Consider the following 11,173-nt stretch of genomic DNA (forward strand, 5'->3'; position numbering starts at 1 on the left):
GCTAGCCTGGAGCTTAAAATCTCAGGAGGAGCATGTACACCCTGAGTGGATGCCTCACAACTGACAAATATTTATATTCATTACTGGACTTATGAAATAGTAACCCTTGTATATCAACTTTATAGTAAAAATACAAAATAATAATGAAAATTAAACTGATAAAAACTGGGAAGACTGAAATTCTAACATCTGTCATTTCACAGAATCCATAAACTATAAGAAAAGCATTTGTAGCTTGGTGCCAGCGACTCTCCTATAGTCCTAGGTACTCAGGAGGCTGAGATCTGAGGATCATGGTTCGAAGCCAACAGACTTTGAAAGTTTGTGACCCTTACCTTTCATAAATTACCAAAGTAGCTGGAAGTGGCTCTGTCGCTCATGTGATAGAGTCCTAGCCTTGAGCATAAAAACACAGGGACAGAGCCCCAGCCCTGATTCAAGCCACAAGACAGACAAAAAAAATTAAATAAACATAAATGCATACATACATACATACATACAAATACAAGACATCTGTAGATCAATGAATAAATTATGAGTAAAACACTTTAGGCCTCTCCCAGGTTACTGCAGATAAAATCAATCTAAGAAACAGTGAGGTTTCCATGTTCCATTCATAAAACATTATTGCCACCCTGACTCAAATTACAACATGCAGAGCAGGAAATGTTGAAAACCTGGGGTAAGGAGGATGCTAAAGTCTTCTTACCTCTTCCTACCTCATGTTCCTGTCAGGGCTTAGAGTGGCACAATGCTGGCTCACAAGGCACAGCTTCCTGGAGGCAGCCTGGCATTGTGGATAGGCTGCCCGTGCCCAGCCTTGACTATGAACCATACCAGGGTGATGAGGCTTCTCCCAGTGGACATCAATCAGTGTCACCTGCTGTCTGGTCGGCTTTGTTTACAGGCTTCAATCTGATGTCCCCACAGGACATGCAAAACTCTCTCCCAGGTGCCAAGGCAATCTCTGAGAGAACATATTAAGTTGATTACTTAGAGAACAGAATTACAACCTCAAGATGTGTGTTTTTTCCAAGTCAAACTCATCAGAAAGTAAACTTCAGGATGTTGCTGGTTATTAACAGTTAGTTCTCACAGCCTTGGGGACATACTGAGTGGAACCCAGAGCACTCTTTGACTTCCCTGCTGGGGCCTTGGCTCTGCAGAGCTTGGAATCTGGTGGGCCAGCTGTGTAGGGCTCCTGTACCCCACAGCACAGGATTCTAATGTACAAACTGTGCTACAAGGTTTTCTCCTGTCCAAAGCTCTGGACACACATTGATAAGCCATGTAACAAAATAAGAACAGAAAATTTCCCTAACTGAACGTGGATTCTCATCCACCTCTAGAGATATGTAGAACCCATACCAGACAGGGTGCCAGAAGAAATACCACTAGACACATCAAAGTGAAAACGCTGAACTTCTAAAGCAAGAAACCATTTTTAAATGCAGCAAACTAAAGAAGGAACTTTATTACAATGAAAAAAAAAAAAGATGAGAATGACCGCAGATTTCTCCATACCAACTGAATGCAGAGAGAGCCTGGAGTGGTATAATTCAACTGCCAAATAAGAACAATTGGCAACCCAAACTGGTGTAACCAGCCTGGCTAAAAATCACAATGGATGGTGAAACTCATACCTTCCATGACAAACAACAGCAAAAAAAAAGAATCCATAGAATTACATCAGATCTACAAGGCATAATAAAGGAAAGGCTACAATTAGAAAATAGAAAACAGTCAAAGTAAACACAGCATTATATAAAATCACTACATTATGAATAAATACAAGAATTCAACATATAGAATTGAATAAAGATCATTAGAAGTTTAGTAACTACCAAAAAGGAAAAAAGCACATGAAAGGAAAATAACAGGATGGCAGGAACAATGACATAGTTCTCCATAGTGACATTCAACATCAATGGGTAAACTCTCCAACCTAAAGATGTAAGCAGTATATTGGAAAAAAATACAAAACAACTATAACAACAGAAACTCAGCACACAAAGAAAAATTATTTAGAGCTATAAGATGTACAAAATTCATCATGCAAATACATCTTGCAAGAAGGGCAGAGTAGCCACATTGTCATCCGATAAAATTTATTCCTCATTAAAATCAGTACAAAGAGACAAATAAGACCATTACATCTTAACAAAGTACATGATCCACAAAGAGGAAATCATAGTGGATAATATTTGTGCACCAAACCATGGAAGACATAAAGACATTAAACAAATACTCTTAGCCTTACATAACCTCATAGACCCCAACACAATAATAGTGGGAGATTTTAACACCCCACTTTCATCAAAGGATAGGTCTACCAAACAAAAATCAGCAAAGAAGCTTCTGAATTAAATAACTCCATTACTCAAATGGACATAGAAGCCTTCTAGAAAGTATTTTACCCAACAAGCACACAACTCACATTCTTTTCAGCAGCACATGGAACATTTTCCAAAATTAACCATATTCTAGGACACAAGTCAGCCTGAGGAAAACAAAAGGATGGAAATAACTCTTGGTATCTTATCTGATCACAATTAAATTAAACTGCTCCTAAACAACAGAACATTTCAGAAAACACTGAAACACACAGTGATCCAATAACACATTACTGAACAACAGGTGAGAATTCACTGAAAAATATAACACTTCATATCAGACCATGTGGGTGCAGCAAAAGCAGTATTCAGAAGAAATTTCTTAGTGTAAATTGCACACATATAGATAAGACAAACAGTGTGAGTAAAGCTACTCAGAAAGTAGGTGCACACCAAACCTCAAACAACCAGATGGGGAGAGATAGTAAGGAATAGGTGATAAATAAATTAACTAGAGACTAAAAATACAGTTTATATAAAATCAACAAAACAATAAGTTGCTCTTTTGGGAAAAAAATAAAATAAAATTTACAAATGACTATCTAAATTACTGAAGGAAAGAAGAGACGCAAATGAACAAAATCAGGGATGCCAATGCAAACATTGCAAAAAATCACCAAGATATGCAAAAGATAATGAAGGACTTTTTTCAAAACCTGCATTCTAACAAGATGGATAATCCACTAGAAATGTATGCAAGCTGCTTGAGCTCCACCATGATTAAAACAAATTGAATAGGCCATAATACCTAATGACATTGACAGTCTAAACAAGGAAAATCCCAGGAACCAGGGTTGATTATGTAAGACTTTTCAAGTTGAACTAACAGTGGTACTCATCAAACTCCTCCATGAACTAGAAGCAGAAGGATCATGTCCAAACTCAACATCAGAGAGTGGAGATCACTGAGTTCCCTCACCTTCCTTCGTTATGCAGACTTGTTTCAATTATCTTTCCAGGACATCGTCAACTGTAGACTTATCATGCCTAAACTTGGTGATGTTGAGGCATGTCCCACTCTCTTCCCAATCCCGTAAGCTTTTTTTTTGGTTGGACATGGGGCTTGAACTCTGAGCCTGGTCGCTGTTCCTGAGTACTTCAGCTCAAGGCAAGCACTTGAGCACAGCACCACTGCCAGGTTTCCAGTGCTTAATTGGAGATAAGAGGCTCACAAACTTTCCTGCATGGGCTGGCTTTGTACTGGGATCCTCGCATCTCATCTCCTAAGTAGCTAGGATTATAGGCATGAGCCACTGGCGCCTGACTAAAATTGTTATGTTGTAGATGATGTGCAGAGGGGTTGATGTTTCACATTACAGTTAATGAGAACAGTTTGTTTTGGATAATGTTACCCCTTCCCACAATCTCTCAGTTTTTTTTCTCTCATTCCCAACCACAAGTTGCATAGTTCAGTTCCACACATTGTCTAATGTGTACCACTGCTGGCTTTGTTCACCCTTTGTCCTCCATTTTGGGGAGACTATTATGACTTCAATCTCCTTGCACATCACAACTCCGATGTAAGTATTTCTTGTTCTCCTTGTTCATATTTGGGAGGTTCTATTATATATCCAAAACTTATTGAAGCTGGGTGCCAGCTTCACACTGTTATGATAGCTTCTTAGAACCTGTGATCTGAGGATCACAGTTCAAAGCTAGACTGGGCAGAAACTCTGTTGTGAGTCTCTTACCTGCATTTAATCAGCAAAAAGCCACAGGTGGAGCTGTAGCTCAGGTGGGAGACTACCAGACTTGATAAAAAAAAAAAGCTCAGCCACACAGCCCTGGTCCTCAGTTCAAGCCCTAGGACCAGTACAAGAACAAAACAACTAAACAACAGCAACAACATCTGACTAGCTAGGATTATGGGCATGAGCCACCAGTGCCTGGCTCTGGCTGTGTCCTTTGGCCACATGCTCTTTCCTCGGTGGCTACATGCTACTCTTTCATTGGAGAACCATCATTCTTATAACAAACAGCACCGTTAGTACGAAGGGAACACAAGGAAGAAATAGATTGTCTAGCTACTGTCTTATAAGAACAGAAATGCTTTTAATTTTCATAGTGTACAGATAATGTATTTCATTTGTCCCACTAATAATCTGTTGAGCAACTAAGCAATATAACAATTTAGTGCAAACACACACAAGTACCTCAGCATTTAAGAATTACAGCATAGGGGCTGGGAAGTTGGCTTAGTGGTACAGCACTTGCCTTGCATGCCTGAACCTCTGGGGTAAATTCCTTAGCACCACATAAGGAAAGAGAAAAAAGCCGGATGTGGTGCTGTGGCTCAAGTGGTAGAGTGCTAGCCTTGAGTTGAAGTGCTGAGGGACAGCAACCAGGCCTAGAGTTCAAGCCCCAGAACTGGAACGCTCAAAAATATTAAAAAAGAAAGATTTACAGCATCTCTGAACTGGAACAACACTTCAGGTGTTCAGTACAATTTCTTCCCCAGATATATTACTAGAAACTTAAGCTTTTGAAGAAAACTTTTGGCTGTCCAATCAGCTGTTGAGTGCTTTATGACAATCGGTACTTCCTATCATTGAGAGGGAGAGTGTACATTTGGAAAGAATTTTATTATTTTTCATTAGGAAAAAAGGGCACACGATTGGATAGCATGATGTTAAATACAAATGATCACATCCACTGTTGGGATTTTCACTGGTGTGTAAAAGGAATAAAAGTTTGCCATGTTGTTGGAGCAATAAAAGAAGACAAAACAGCTGACTAACAGTAAGATGGTGTGGGTGGCCTTGTTCTCAGGGGCCAACTGGGAAGCAAGCCTGGGACTATGGAGGTGCCGAGCTGTCTTGTGGTGTCAGTACAGGAGGATCACCATATAAAGGCTGGTGATGATCATGAGGATAACAAACACGAGATCTTGAAATAATAAGATAGAGATGAAATACCATAATCTATTGTCTTCTATCTGCTGATTCTCACAATATACATTGGAAACCCTGGGACCAACAAAAGTGAAATTGCTTTTGGCTTTCATAGATGTAATGACCGGGACAGAGATGACCATATTGATGACCCAGTAGAAGAGGAAAGAAGGGAAAATCCACACTGAAGACTTAGATTTAAGGCACACCCACTGGGCATGGCTAGAGCTGATGGTGATGGCCTGAAAAGCACTGAGGAGTGAGGTGGTACAGATGGACAGTCCCTGGGTGACTCTGAAGAGGTACACCACCACCTTGCAGCCCACATTGTCCAGAAATCGCTGGATTCCAAATCATGCTATGAAGTCTGGTAATATTGTGAAGGTGAGGTTCTGGATGTTGACCACAGTCAGGTACATGAAGATGGTATCGATGGGCTTCTTCAGATGACGTTGGAATAAAAACATACAGATAAAGCATGGAGAGCAGGGAGTTCCCCATGACACCAACACACAGCTGGGCTATGAGGAAAAGCCCCCATATTGATGCACCTGAGAACATTGCTAAGGTGTTTGTGAGGTTTGATGCATAGATCAGCAGGAAGTCTATACAAGAGAGAAAAATCAGCGTACTGGATTATGGATCCATTCCAAATTGAGCTTCACAAAAAATATCGAAGATCAAAGTAATTTTCAGGCTCAGGGATGGCCCTTCTGGAGTGGGATGTGAAAGACAGAAGGCGTAGAGAATCTAGAGGACAGAAATAGTTGTGATTACAGAAAAGAAATCCTGTCTCACACCATGGGTCCTAGTGCCTTCACTAGGAGAAATGTGGGCCTGTCGTACACAGAAATGTGCATATTATGTTTTCTTTGATCTCCACATTATTATATATGCTCTGTGTATGTGTGTGTGTGTGTGTGTGTGTGTGTGTGTGTGTCTGTGTTTGAAGTCTTGTAGCTTGATCTCAGAGCCTGAATGGTACCCTGTGTTCTTGTACTTTTGCTAAAAGCTAACAGCTTCATCTCCATCTTTATGGTGATTAATTGGAGATAAGTCTCAGCTACATTCCTGCCTGAGCTGGCTTCATATCATGATCCTTACATCTCAACTGCCTAAGCAGCAAGGATACAAGTGTGAACCACTATTGTCCAGCTAAAACATGTCATTTGAAAACACATCTAATCTGTAACAGATAAGAAAGGTAAGGGACAGGCTATTAGTTCAAGCTCCAGCATCCCGAAAGTAATGTTTACCATCCCAGGAAGACTACCAGGTGGAATGTTTCCTGTGAAGAAATAACAAACTGGGGAAACTTCCGGGGTAAACTGTTAAAATAAGCTTCAAAAGAGGAGTGGGCCAAATATACCAGATGTGAATATGGTTTCACACACTCCCTAAAAATTTAGTGAAGCATTGTACTGACCATGGTTCTATTTTGCATGCCTTGATATGAAATGCAATCTCTGTGACTCCAGAGATGAAATGCCAGAGTATTTCTGGAGGGAAATGACACAAAAATCTACACAAACCAGTCTTGTACGATGATAAAACATTGGGACAATGGTACAGGAGACTAAGATTTAAAATAGGCTTCAGCTCCTCTGCAGTGATCACCGGAGTAGAAGTGAGGTAAATATCACAACAGATACAGGAAATATCCTGTGTGATAGATTCATTATATGTAAGTGGTGAACATTTTTATCATGCAGAGATTCTTGTTCTTTTTTTCATGTTAAAAAATATCTGTGATGTCCCTAACAATGTATTTATGGGTGTTGAAATTATTCCATTAAAATTAATGGAATAAAGTCACTTGCTGTTTGGCGAGTTGGATTGTCAATCATGACAAAGTGTGAATGAATGCATCAGTGGAACACAGTAGACACTATGTGGAAAAGAAACTATACAACTTGTGGTTGAGAAGTGGATGGGAATGTTGGGAGAGATAAAGTTAGCAGTGGCATTATCCAAAAGGAAATGTTGTGAAGAAGGTGGCACTGTGGCTCAAAGTAACAGAGTGATAGCGTGAAGCCTAAAATCTCAGGAGGAGCATGTACACCCTGAGTAGAAGCCTCACAACTGACAAATATTTATATTCATTACCTGACTTATGAAATAGTAACTCTTGTATATCAGCTTTGGAATAAAATACAAAATAAGAATGAAAATGAAACTGATAAAAAACTGGGAAGACTGAAATTTTAACATCTGTCATTTCACAGAATCCATAAACTATAACAAATACATTTGTAGCTTGGTGCCAGTGGCTCTCTCCTTTAGTTCTAGGTACTCAGGAGGCTGAGATCTGAGGATCATGGCTTGAAGCCAACAGACTTTGAAAGTTTGTGACCCTTACCTTTCATAAATTACCCAAGTAGCTGGAAGTGGCTCAGATATTCATGGGATAGAGTCCTAGCCTTGAGCACAAAAACTCAGGGATAGTGCCCTAACCCTGATTCAAGCCACAAGACAGACAAAAATAATTAAAGAAACATACATACATACATACATATATACATACATACATACATATAAGAAATCTGTAGATCAATGAATAAATTATTAGTAAAACAATTTAGGCCTCTCCCAGGTTACTGCAGATAAAATCAATCTAGGAAAGAGTGAGGTTTCCAAGTTCCCTTCAGGAAACATTATTGCCACCCTGATTCAAATTACAACATGCAGAGCAGGAAATGTTGTAAAGCTTAGATAAAGAGGATGCTAAAGTCTTCTTACCTCTTCCTATCTCATGTTCCTGTGAAGGCTGAGAGCTGCACAATGCTGGCTCACGAAGCACAGCTTCCTGGAGGCAGCCAGGCATTGTGGATAGGCTGTTGTGCCCAGCCTTGACTATGAAACATACCAGAGTTATGAGGCCAGTGTGATGATACCAGACCCTCTGGGTGCAGCAAAAGCAGTATGGAAATGAAAGTTCTTAGTAAACTTGTACACATATAGATAACACAAGCAGTGTGAGTAAAGCTACTCAGAAAACAGGTGCACATTAAACCTCAAACAACCAGATGGAGAGAAATAGTAAGGAAGAGGGGATAAATTAACTAGAGACTAAAAATACAGTTTATATAAAATCAACAAAACAATAAGTTGCTCTTTTAGGGAAAAAACAATAAAATTTACAAATGACTATCTAAATTAAAGAAGAAAAGATGAGACTCAAATGAACAAAATCAGAGATGCTAATGCAAACATTGCAAAAAACCACCAAGAAATCCAAAAGATAATGAAGGGCTCTTTTCAAAACCTACACTGTAACAAGATGGAAAATCCAGTAGAAATGCATGTAAACTTCTTCATCTCCACCAAGATTAAAACCATTTGAATAGGCCTATAATACCCAATGACATTGACAGTCCAAACAAGGAAAATCTCAGGAACCAGGGGATTTTTGTCTCATTTTGTAAGAATTTTCAAGCTGAAGTAACAGTGTTACTCATGAAACTAGTCCATGAACTAGAAGCAGACGGATCATGTCCAAACTCATAACATTAGCGAGTGGAGATCGCTGAGTTCCCGCACCTTCTTTCCTTATGCAGACTTTTTTTCAATTTTCCCCGTTCAGAACAGCATGAACTGTAGATTTATCATGCCTAAACTTTGTGATGTTGATGCATGTCCCACTCTCTTCCCAATCCTTTCAAAGCTATTTTTTTTTAAATGAAGTGATGTTGAGTTCTGTCAAAGTCTTTTTGTGCATGTATCGATACAATCATGCTATTTCTATCCTCTTTTAAAAATGTTTTGGAGGGATGTAGTTAATGTCAGGGTTTAATCTCAGAATTTATTTCTTTAGTTGCTGTATTTCTGACTTGTATATATTGGTTTTATTTTTGGTTTTATTTTTGATGTTTAAGTAGTTGGACAGAGGAGTGGCCTTCCCACAAAGTACTATAAGAGTGAGATGACTTGACCAATGTCATCTTTCTTCTCTACATGTCATATGGTATTTGTAGAGTTGCTCCTCTTTGTATTTGAGGCCACTAGTGTTTGTTCCTTCTGAAAGTCCTGACCATCTTCAATACTGAGGGTTTTTATTTTAGAGAAGACTGTTTGTTCATTTTATTTTTCATCTTTTTTCTCCACTTGTCATAAGGTAGTTGTAGAGCTGTTACTCTTTGTATTTGAGGGCAATAGTGTGTGTTCCTCCTGAAAGTCCTGACCATCTTCAGTACTGAGGATTTTTATTTTAGAGAAGACTGTCTTTTCATTTTATTTTTTAAGTGAGTATATTCAATTTTTTTTGTGGTCATGGGGCTTGAACTCTGGGCCTGGTCGCTGTCCCTGACTTCTTCAGCTAAAGGCAAGCACTTGAACCACAGCACCACTGCCAGTTTTCCAGTGCTTAATTTTAGATAAGAGGCTTATGAACTTCCCTGCATGGGCTGGCTTAGTACTGGGATCCTCGAATCTCAGAATCCTGAGTAGCTAGGATTATAGGTATGAGCCACTAGTGGTGCCCGATTAAAATTGTTATGTTGTAGATGATGTGCAGAGGGGTTCATGTTTCACATTACACTTAAAAAGAACAGTTCATTTTGGATAATGTTACCCCTTTCTACAATCTCTCTCAGTTTTTTTCTCCCATTCCCAACCACAAGTTGCATACTTCAGTTCCACACATTGCCTAATGAGTACCACTGCTGGATTTGTTTACACTTTGTCCTCCATTTTGGGGAGACTACAATAACTTCAAGCTCCTTGCACATGACAACTCGGTTGTAAGTAGTTCTTGTCCTCCTTGTTCGTATTTGGGAGGTTCTATTATATATCCAAAACTTATTGAAGTTGGGTGCCAGCTTCGCACTGTTAAGTTAGCTTCTCAGAACCTGTGATCTGAGGATCATAGTTCAAAGCTAGACTTGGCAGAAACTCAGTTGTGAATCTCTTACCTGCATTTAACCAGCAAAAAGCCACAGGTAGAGCTGTGGCTCAAGTGGGAGACTGCCAGCATTGATAAAACAAAGCTCAGGCACAGGGCTGGGAAGGTGGCTCAGTGGTAGAGCGCTTGCCTTGCATGCATGAGGCCTTGGGTTCAATTCCCTAGCATCACATAAGCAAAAAAGAAAAAAGCCAGAAATGGTGCTTTGGCTCAAGTTGTAGAGCACTAGCCTTGAGCTGAAGAGCTGAGGGACAGCGCCCAGGCCCAGAGTTCAGGCCCCATGACCAGACCAAAAAAAAAAGCTCAGGCACACAAACTTGGTCCTCAGTTTAAGCCCTAGACCAGTACAAGAACAAAACAACTAAACAACAGCAACAAAGAAAACTCAAAAAATAAACAAACAATACAAAACCCTAAAACGTTCATGAAATGGCTTCTCCAACAATTTTGCTAACTAAGAGGAAAAATTTGGGAATTCAGCCGATTCAAGCAGAATTTCCCTGCTAACAAACCATGATAAGAACACTATTCCTGTCAACCAAACTCGAAAATGGTAAAGAAATGTAGTTGAGATACTCATCCCAAAGTCTCAGAAGTATATGTGATAATATACTAGAAATATCACACATGACAATAAGGCTGATTTTATTCCAAGGATGCAAATTAGCTCAACATATACAGACAATAAATATTAAGGTCCAAAATAAAATCTAGGACTAAAACACTATCAGGGGAGCCACCTGCATATATCGACCATGATCAGAAAGGATAACAGGGGGAGTAGACTTCAAACTAGTTTGAGTGTCCAGTAGTAGGATAGGGGACTTGTGGAGCATCAGATGATGAGAAAAAGTGTTAGATAGCGAGTTCCAGACATAGTCTTTGACCAAAAAAAGAAAATAGGATAAAAATACCCAATGTCCAGAGGGCTTCACACTGAACAGCACTCGTTTTCCTCAAGACACTTCTTCAGAAAGTCCAGTGGTGAT

The sequence above is a fragment of the Dipodomys merriami genome, unplaced genomic scaffold (assembly GCF_024711535.1).
Source record: "Dipodomys merriami isolate MVZ:Mamm:240054 unplaced genomic scaffold, mDipMer1.0.p SCAF_57, whole genome shotgun sequence".
Taxonomy (NCBI): domain Eukaryota; kingdom Metazoa; phylum Chordata; class Mammalia; order Rodentia; family Heteromyidae; genus Dipodomys; species Dipodomys merriami.